The sequence below is a fragment of the Propithecus coquereli genome, unplaced genomic scaffold (assembly GCF_000956105.1).
Source record: "Propithecus coquereli isolate 6110/MARCELLA unplaced genomic scaffold, Pcoq_1.0 Scaffold34, whole genome shotgun sequence".
NCBI lineage: Eukaryota > Metazoa > Chordata > Mammalia > Primates > Indriidae > Propithecus > Propithecus coquereli.
Window position 1 is genome coordinate 11828239 of NW_012149063.1, and position 9430 is coordinate 11837668.

The following is a 9430-nucleotide window of genomic DNA, read 5'->3' on the forward strand; positions in this document are numbered from 1 at the left end:
CCTCTGTGGTAGATTCCTTCTACTTTTCAAGGTGACAGCTAATCTAGAAATCTAGAAATTCTAAACACAATTCCTAACCTTCAGGGGAATAAAGGAAGCAAAGCTAAATCGTAAACTCCTCTAAAGGTAGGTCTTCTGGTTTAAGCTCCCAGTGGAGACAAACTGGGCATTTATTGGCTGCTCGGCAAATTGATGAGTATGTTTGTAACTTGGGCCAACTCTTTTAGCCTCTCTGTTTCCTCATCTGTAAATTGTAATGATATTACCTGGTCCTTGAGGCACATTGCAAGGTGCAAGTGAGAATATGTACATTAAAATGCCTTGAAAAGTAAACTTATGGTGCATGTGTGTGTAGCACCTGTACTTTCTAGAAGCAATACCTTCCCTGTTGTCCCAAAGCAGTGAGTTATACCTTGGTCATCAAGGCAGTCACGGTGGATATTTCAGACCACATAGGAGGAGAAACACTGATGTTGGTAGGAGGATGAAGTGGTTAGTGGGAGCTATTTGAAACAGGCAGGCTCTTAGCACCCCTTAAATGGCACTTTATAGGTGCTTAGGCACCTTACCTTCATGGAAGAGTGGCTCTGTTCCATGTATAAGTTGATCTATTGGCTGGATTTTATTTATGAGCAATATAAACGACTTAAGAAATTATAGCTATATTACTGGTACAAATGAGACAAAAGAATAGTTTCAAATGACTTCTCAATGAGTATCAGCTTCAAACAGTATTTCTCAGCACACAACTAAAGGATGTACTTGAGTTGGCCATCACAAATTCAGATTTGTTAACCATATTAAATAGTTCCACAAGAGATGAAACAGAGCCAAAAAGATGTAAAAGAAAATGGCAAAGGAGAGAAATCAAACGAAAAATTAAAAGGAGGCACCAAACCAGGTTTGGGTTAAAATTTAAAATAAGTACAATTAACATTTATATTTATTGAGCAGTTATGATGTGCTAAACATTGTTCTAAGCTCATTATGTGATAATTCATTTATTCCTCATAGCAATCCTATGAGGAAGGAATTATTATTGCCATCTTACAGATAAGGAAACCGAGGCACAGAGGTTACTACTTTGTTATAGGTCGCGCAGTCAGTAAGTGGTAGAGCCAGAAGTTGAGCCCAGGCATATAGTCTGCCATCAGAGCCTGTGTTTTTAATCCCTAAACTAGATTAAATGAGAGAAAGTGCCTTGCGAATACCAAAGATCCATACAAAATCAAGGTTTTATGATCATGATTATGATTTGATCCACAATATTTTTTAGTAGAAGGTGCATTAGAGATAATCTAGCAGGAACCTTCATTTTGTATCAGAGGGAACAGGACAGGTTCACGGACTTGCTCAAGTTCACAGGTGAGCTAAAGCAGAATCTAAATTTGCTCAATATTATCAGTACCCCTGCCACCCTCCCCACATTGCATGGAGAGCGTAGGTTCTAATAACAATTTCGTTTCAATTCTGTTTCTTGCCAGCACCTTCATAAGGCAGTTCAATGCATTGAAAGAAAGAAAATGCTGGTAAACTGGAGGAGGGAGTCGGTTAAATGAATATGGAAGCAAAAAGACAACAATCTCAATTACTGAGCCTGCTTTTGGGGGCAGATTTATTCCTAGGATTCAGCAAGTCAGTGTGGCTTCCTGACTCTGGACTTGGGTGGACATCTGCATATACGATCGCTGCCTCCCGCCCGCGCCTACACACTCCCCTGCACACTGGCCCTGCAGTGACCCCCTTGGAAACACATCCTCTCACTCTGCCGCACGTTTCCCTTCTGAGAGTTGTTGTATTCAGAGATGTGTGCTTCGAGGGCTGTTTTCAGTGTTGATTTCAACCATCATAACAATATTAAATGGAGAGATGCTAAAAAAAATTGTTTCAATAAACTTAGGTTTTGAACAGTCTCGGTCTTAAGAGAGATAATCTGAACTTCCCTGAGCCTCACCAATCTGTGGGTACGAATGAGATGGCTGTAGCATTTATATCCACATTTGACTGGTTTAGTGTGGGTGCCCTCACCTGGTTAGGCCCCCCTGCTCCCAAGGCTTTGGTGGCCTCTCCCACGGGTGTTCTGCGTATGTGACACCTCCATGGCATCTGTGCTGCCCCACCGGTCTGCTGGGCGCAGATGTCCAGTGTTGGTGGCTGTCCTGCAAGTGCCAGGGGTGGAGTGGGGGAGACCAAGTCTTCCCCTTGGAACTGAATCCAGACACAGGAGGCCAAGGCAGTGTCTTTTGGAGGCCAGTGTGTTACTGAGTTGAGAACAGCAGCCTCCTCTCTGCCCAGGGCAGACCTGCCTCCAGGGCACCGGGCTGGAGACAGGGAGCGGATGCTGTGCTATTTTGTCAATTCTCAAGAAGTAGGAGTTCGAAAGAAAGTGTCTCCCTGAGTCCACGGAACGGCTTCCCAGAGTCTGAGAACACCCCTGGAATTGTGTAAGAAATTGAGTGTTGTAGATGCATATGCAAATATTTTCTGTAGAGAGGGTCCAATACTTTCAGCATGTTTTCAAAGGAGGTCCATAGGCAAAAAGGATTAAGTGCTGTCTCCCCCTCCAAGGCTTTGCTATCAGGGGAAGCTCCTCAACCCAAAGCTCTTTGCTCACTTGCCAGGGGATCTTTAGGCCCCTCTACTTTGGGGCAGGTGACTGTCAGAGAAGGCCATTTGCTCTGCTCTGTAAATAGATTCCTCCCTGCAAGTTCTCCAAATATGCTCAAATATGCCTGAACCTAGTAGAAGACTATGGCTCCATAAGACATCCTTGCTACATGAGTTTAATTAAATTTAGAAAAGGTAAGTTTGCACATTTTATTGCCAGCCCTCCTGCGTTTGTAGCAGAGGTTGTATTACCATTTTAAAAGAGCCTTGAGGGAAAAAAATTCTTTTTCTTAGAGAGACTGACAACTTATTCTGGGAAATAGTAGGAGCGGTAATGGAGAGTGTTGATTTAATTAATTTTACTGCCTATCTGCATTGCCTGAAAACAGGTAAAATAACCAAATAAAATGGTAGCATTTCATCTTCATGATCCTCACAGTCAGGTCAGTAAGAATTTACTGACTTGTGGAAGCCACTGTGCACAATTCAAGGAATACTAACAACATTTTGAGACCTTGGAATTCAGAGGCATACTTACCATGGGCCCTCTGAAACTGAACTCTGGTGGGATTGTGGGCGCTGGTTTAAAGCACGGAAATGGCTCTGGACTGGGAGAGGGCACCCCCTTATTGGGGTGGTGATGGGAAGGGGGGCCAGTATGAAATTCGGGAAAAGCATTATCTTCATAAGAATCTCATACTTCTATAATTTGTATTGATTTATACTTAATTCCATCCTTTCCCTAATTTTTGCTCCAAAGTAAGTGGCTCAGTTAATTCAATGGCTCGTTTACCTTTCCAGACTTATGTCCTAGAACATCCCATTTCCTTCCAAGCACCTTTGGGGAAAGCAGGAAACGGCTCCCCGCTTATTGGTAGGGGCAGCAAAACCACAGGCTTTCTTCTTCTTTGGCTCTTTTTGTTGTAATGGTTCCCATCTGCTCCCTAAAGAAGAAAAAGAGAACTGCCCTGCATCCGGCACATCCTGGAGCAAGCTTTCACACTGATTATCGAGATTAAAGCCGAGCACATTTGCAATTGCTCCAGACTGGTCCCTTTATCGACTGAACTGTGCTTAGGGGGGAGCTGTGCCGGGAAGTCAGCCTTCCCAGCGGCAGCGCCCTCGCAGCTAAAGCGGGGCACCCCCTGCTCAGTTGAAAATGACTTCTGATCTTCCTAAACGCCAAACTGGGCTTGCCCCAAAGGATTTTGACTTATCCTAAATTGTCCAGTTCTGGCATCGCCTAATAGCTTAGCTCCACTACTCGTGTTTGCTTTTAATGAGCACGATTTTACCCACTTCTCGAAACAGTGAGAGCGGGCGAGCAGGTTGTGTGGATCAACACTGAATGGGGACATCTGCCTCCTGCCTCAGTCGCCAGCGGGCGGCCTCAGCTGCTGGCTCTGCGGGGCCACAGCAGCTCCACCCGCTCTGGGAAGGCCTGCAGTTTAGGTCCACCGGCTTCATTAGCTGGCTGAAAACCTGCTCCCCTCCTCCACCTCCCGGCGCGCACGGAGGACGGGTCTTTGCTCCAGGTGTGAGAGAATGAAAACATGTGCCGAGAGTCCTGCCGTTACCTGTTGGTTTCTCTCTTCAGTGGCTAATTTGGCAGGGGGCTCTGTAGCGGAAGTCCTGGCATGGAGTTTTTGGTGAACAGGATTGCGTTTCGTCTGTGATGCACGTTTCCAGCTTTGTTTTAGAAAGTGCTGTGCAGAAAAGGGAGTCGTGCTACATTTCTCTGAGGTAGTCAGGGCCGGAGCACAAGATATGAGAATTATCACTGGTGTCCCTAATGAGAAAGCTCTTTGCAGGGATTTATCAATATATTTGGCTAGCAAAATTCAAAAGAAGGAAAGAGAAAGTAGGGAGAGACTCTCTGTGTGTCTGATAAAATATGATTCCGGTTCTACTCCTGTCATGCTCTGTGTGAAGTTCCCCCTGTGGCTCACTTTATAGAATCTGATGATTCTATATTCAAAGTCTCAGAAAGGAAATCAGATGACATCACCACAGGGGGGTTGGCAAAATTCACACTCAAAGCAGATAGAAATCATTTATAATCTGTTTGAGACTGTTCAACATATGTCATGATTCAGAAGCACCCATGACTTTTTAGCATTAGTGTCTCCAGTCGCCATTTATTATTATTTATAAAATATGTGGGATTGTCTTTCCCCACCCTTATCACCATAAAGACGTAGCTAATGTGTCTAATGCATCCAAATACTGCTGTGTGATCTGAAAACCATCCTGACCTGAATTTAATACATGTCAGTTTCCTAGTAGAATGGTGGTTACAGAGGTTTCCTAGCAGAATGGGGGTGGATGAAATGGGGAGTTGATAGTCCAAGGGGACAAAATCTCAGGAGGAATATGTGTGTGTGTATTTTAGTTCTATTGCACAGCATGGTGAATATAGTTAATAATAGAGAATTGCACATTTCAAAATTGCTAAGAGAATAAATTGCAAATGTTCTTGCAAGGTTTTTGGATGGGCGGCAGCAGAGAAAGAAAGACCAGCAGAGTGAAAAGGGCAAGCAACGAGGCTTTATTGGGGGAGGAGGAAAGAAAATGCTCCCGGGCGAAGTTAACTGGTCCCGACAGAGGTGACCAGAGAAGTCGCGCACCGGGAAGTGTTGAGTGGGTTTATAAAGGTTTTGGAGTTGGGGGATGGGTGTTTCTCTTCTGCGCGAACTTCCGGCGTGCAAAGTAGAGAGTTCTTTGTTACCGCCTTTAGGGCGGGACTCATGGGCTTCCTTTTTCTCTAGGGAGGGGAGGGGTGCCCGCCACCAGCCTATACAGTTCTCACCACAAGAAATGTGAAGTATTTCAGGTGTTGCTTATGCTAACTAGCTTGATTTAATTATTTCACATTGTATTTATAAATCAGGAAATCACTTTGTACCTTACAAATTTATACAATTATAAATCGTCAGTTTACAATAAGAAAATTTCAAAAAATTCCTGTGATAATTTTGGGGGCCAACTACATAGAAATGTATAGATTGTGGGGAGTTAAATAATTAAAGTATTTTTTTTTTCTGACATCAATGTTTAACAAATTACTCCGTGCCACTTTAGGAATTTTATGTTTAGATAAATAATTTTAGAAGACTAACTTCTAGAGTTTACTCTTTTCCATCAGAAGTTGAGTAATGAATGATAATATTCTCCCCAAGTCCTTGTGAACACAGTGCCAGATGACAGTTCAAATGGTCTGGAGGTCCACACATGGGTGAAATTAGAAGATAATCTGATTAAGAAAAGCAAGATATCACTTAATCAAAATATCTTTACGTCTACCTCCACTCACACACCTAGGAAGCTGGTTTGTTTATCTTTTTCCTCAGCTTGGGAGACATATTTTGCCCTCAAATAGAAGTGACCTGAGGCTCCAAACTTCTCTCAGCTTCATATTTGTGGTTCCTCTTCAGCTTTAAATAATAGGTTTCAAACCTTTTGATGATTATTATCTCTGCTCATTAAGGTCATCTGGGGAATCTCTTTGTTTTTGTATCAATGCCAAGGGCTCCCCATCCTAGATTCAGATTCAGTTGATCTGATGTCGAGGTCTGGCTTTGATAATTTTTTTGAAAGCTCCAGAAGTGCTTCTCAGCCAGGTTGAGAGTGTCTGGATTAAACTCATCTCAGCATTATCAGAAACAGAATAAGTCAATTCAAGTTAAAACACACAAATACATGAAAAAAGGAAGCTACTACCCCAGTCATTGACTTTGCTTTCTTTGGGGGTCTTAATAATCTCCTTCAGGGCCAGGTGGGTGTCCCATTTTTTTTTTTTTTTGGTATCCTCAGTACAGTGCCTGGCACATTTTATTATAGTTGAATTATAGTTGAATTATAATTATATAGAATGAATTAAGAAGAATTATGATTTATTCTCATGTTGCAATAGTGATTCATAATATGATTCCAGAAATCGTTTCTATGACAACCTCAACTTACAAACACTATGGAACACCTGAAAGTAAGAAAGGACAAAAAAATTCTTTTGGGCAGCTAACATAGATGTCAAAAAGACCAAGAATGATTCTAGCACACTTTCTTCCTGGGAGCATCCCTCAGGCTGCTCTGGGAGCTCTGTTCCTATTTTACACACAGTTCTAACAGTCTGGCTTCTCTGGTTTCTCCATTCATAGAAACTTAGATGATGAGGAGTGACTATTTTGCAATTTGACACTAAGGAAATGATACATTAAAAAAAATTAAATAGTGGGACTCAGAATATTGCAGTCTGGGACTATTTAGGATGCAGCACCCAGCATCTCTGATTTCGTGCCCATCATCTGGTCATTTATTAGGATTCATTAGCGTGAAGTACTGCGCTGGATGCATAGAGATTACAAAGGCAAACTCATGAGTATCAAGTGAAGCTCTACCTTGAACCAAGTCCCATTATTCTCGCTCTCGAGATGCTTGAAGTACAGTGACGTTATGTTGCTGCTGCTACTGTCTGGTTTTTATGTATGTAGTAGTTTTTGTTGTCCAAAACATTTTGTGGTTTTTATAACTGCCGCCCTAGTTCAGGCCATTCTTATGGCCTTATAACTCTCTCTCTGGTCCACAGAACCTCCTCCAATTCCTCCTTCATAGTACTACCAGGAAGATCTCCCTAAATGCAAATCCGATCATACTACTCCCAATTAAAACCCTCCAGTGATCCCCCAAAGCTACAGGATTTAACCCGGACTGCTGTACAACGCTCTTCATACCTGATCCACGGCCGCCTCCCAGCTTCCTCGTACCCACCTGCGTCTCAGTTTAGGCTCTGTGAACTGCTCTGGTTTCCTCCACACACTGCACGATTACATACTTCATGCTACTCCTTCTCTTCAGAATGCCTTTTTCTCTGGTTTTAGCTACCCAATTCTCCAGGAAGTTTTCCTTGGTACCTACTCACCCCACACATAGGTCGCCCCTACCACGTGGGCTAGTTGTCTTCCCTTTGATTTTACTATAGATTGAAATAATGTTCCTATGTGTTTATCTTCACGGCCACTCCCTCCCCTCCATTGCCCTCCCTCCTCTACTTCCCAGCATTTTAAGCAACTCAAAGGAGGGAAGCATTCTTATCCATTTATCATCTTTTCAGTGTCTGACATAAACAAGTGGCTGTTGAATGGGACTAAACCGGAAGCTCTTTTCCAATCCTTTTCGCATTTTTATAACTCAGATGTTATGTCTCGGCAGGAACCTGTGTAAGTAGTTCACAAGCTCTGTGCTTCTACAAATAGTTCCTAGGATTTGGCTGTGGAATCTGATGCTCTGACGGTGAAACAGCAAAGTCATGGAGTGCATTGGAGATGGCCCAAGGCTGCCTGTGGTACATTTGTGGAAGTTCGGCCGTATGAGCCTTGGTTCCTCATCTGTTTCTTAGGTATGTGCAGTGCCTGACATGTCAGCAGTATGATAGCTAAAAATTTATTGAGCACGTACTATAATTATTTTTATTTGATCCCTACAATACATTTTGGCATATGCAGGACAAGCAGTGTCATCTGCACTTTATAGAGGATCATATTGAGTCTCAAACTTGCTTAAGATAACATGCCCAGTAAGTGTAGGCTCTGAGGACTAAAATTTAGTAATTCTGAATTTTAGCACATTGCTGTCTCTGTAACTATATGACATCTACATATGTACCACAAATGATGGTTTCAGTGTGGAACTTCAATCATCAAAAAAAATTATAGCTAGTATATTATGCTGAGTATACTGCAGAAGGCAGAACCATATGTAACAAGTTTTAGATCCCAAAGGCAATCATAGCAGCAACAAAAATAAATAAATGGGACCTGATATAATTAAAAAGCTTCTGCACAGCCAAGGAAACTGTCACGACAGCAAACAGACAACCTACAGAATGGGAGAAAATATTCGCATGCTACATATCCGATAATGGCTGATAACTAGAATCTATATAGAACTCAGGAAAATCAGCAAGAAAAAAATCAAACAACCCCATCAAAAAGTGGGCAAAGGACATGAACAGAAACTTTTCAAAAGACAGGCTAATGGCCAAGCAACATATAAAAAATGCTCAACATCTCTAATCCTCAGAAAAATGCAAATCAAAACCACAATGAGGTATCACTTAACCCCAGTGAGAATGGCTTTTATCAAAAAGTCCCCAAACAATAAATGTTGGCATAGATGTGGAGAAATAGGAGCACTCATACACTGCTGGTGGGACTGCAAACTAGTGCAACGTCTGTGGAAAGTAATATGGAGATACCTCAAAGAGATACAAGTAGAACTGCCATTTGATCTAGCAATCCGATTACTAAGCATATACCTGAAGGAAAAAAAGACATTCTATAAAAAAGACATCTTCACTCGAATGTTTATAGCAGCACAATTCACAATTGCAAAGATGTTGAAACAACCCAAGTGCCCATCAATACATGAGTGGATTAAGAAAATGTGGTATATGTATACTATGGAATTCTACTCAGCCACAAAAAACAATGGTGATCTAGCACCTCTTGTATTATCCTGGATAGAGCTGGAGCCCATTCTACTAAGTGAAGTATCCCAAGAATGGAAAAACAAGCACCACATGTACTCACCATCAAATTGCTATTAACTGATCAACACTTATGTGCACATATAATAATAACATTCATCGGGTGTCAGGCAGACGGTAGCGGGGAGGAGGGGATGGGTATATTCACACCTAATGTGTGCGGTGTGCACCGTCTGGGGGATGGACACACTTGAAGCTCTGACTTGGGTGGGGCAAAGGCAATATATGTAACCTAAAAATTTGTACCCCCATAATATGCTGAAATAAAAAAATAAAATT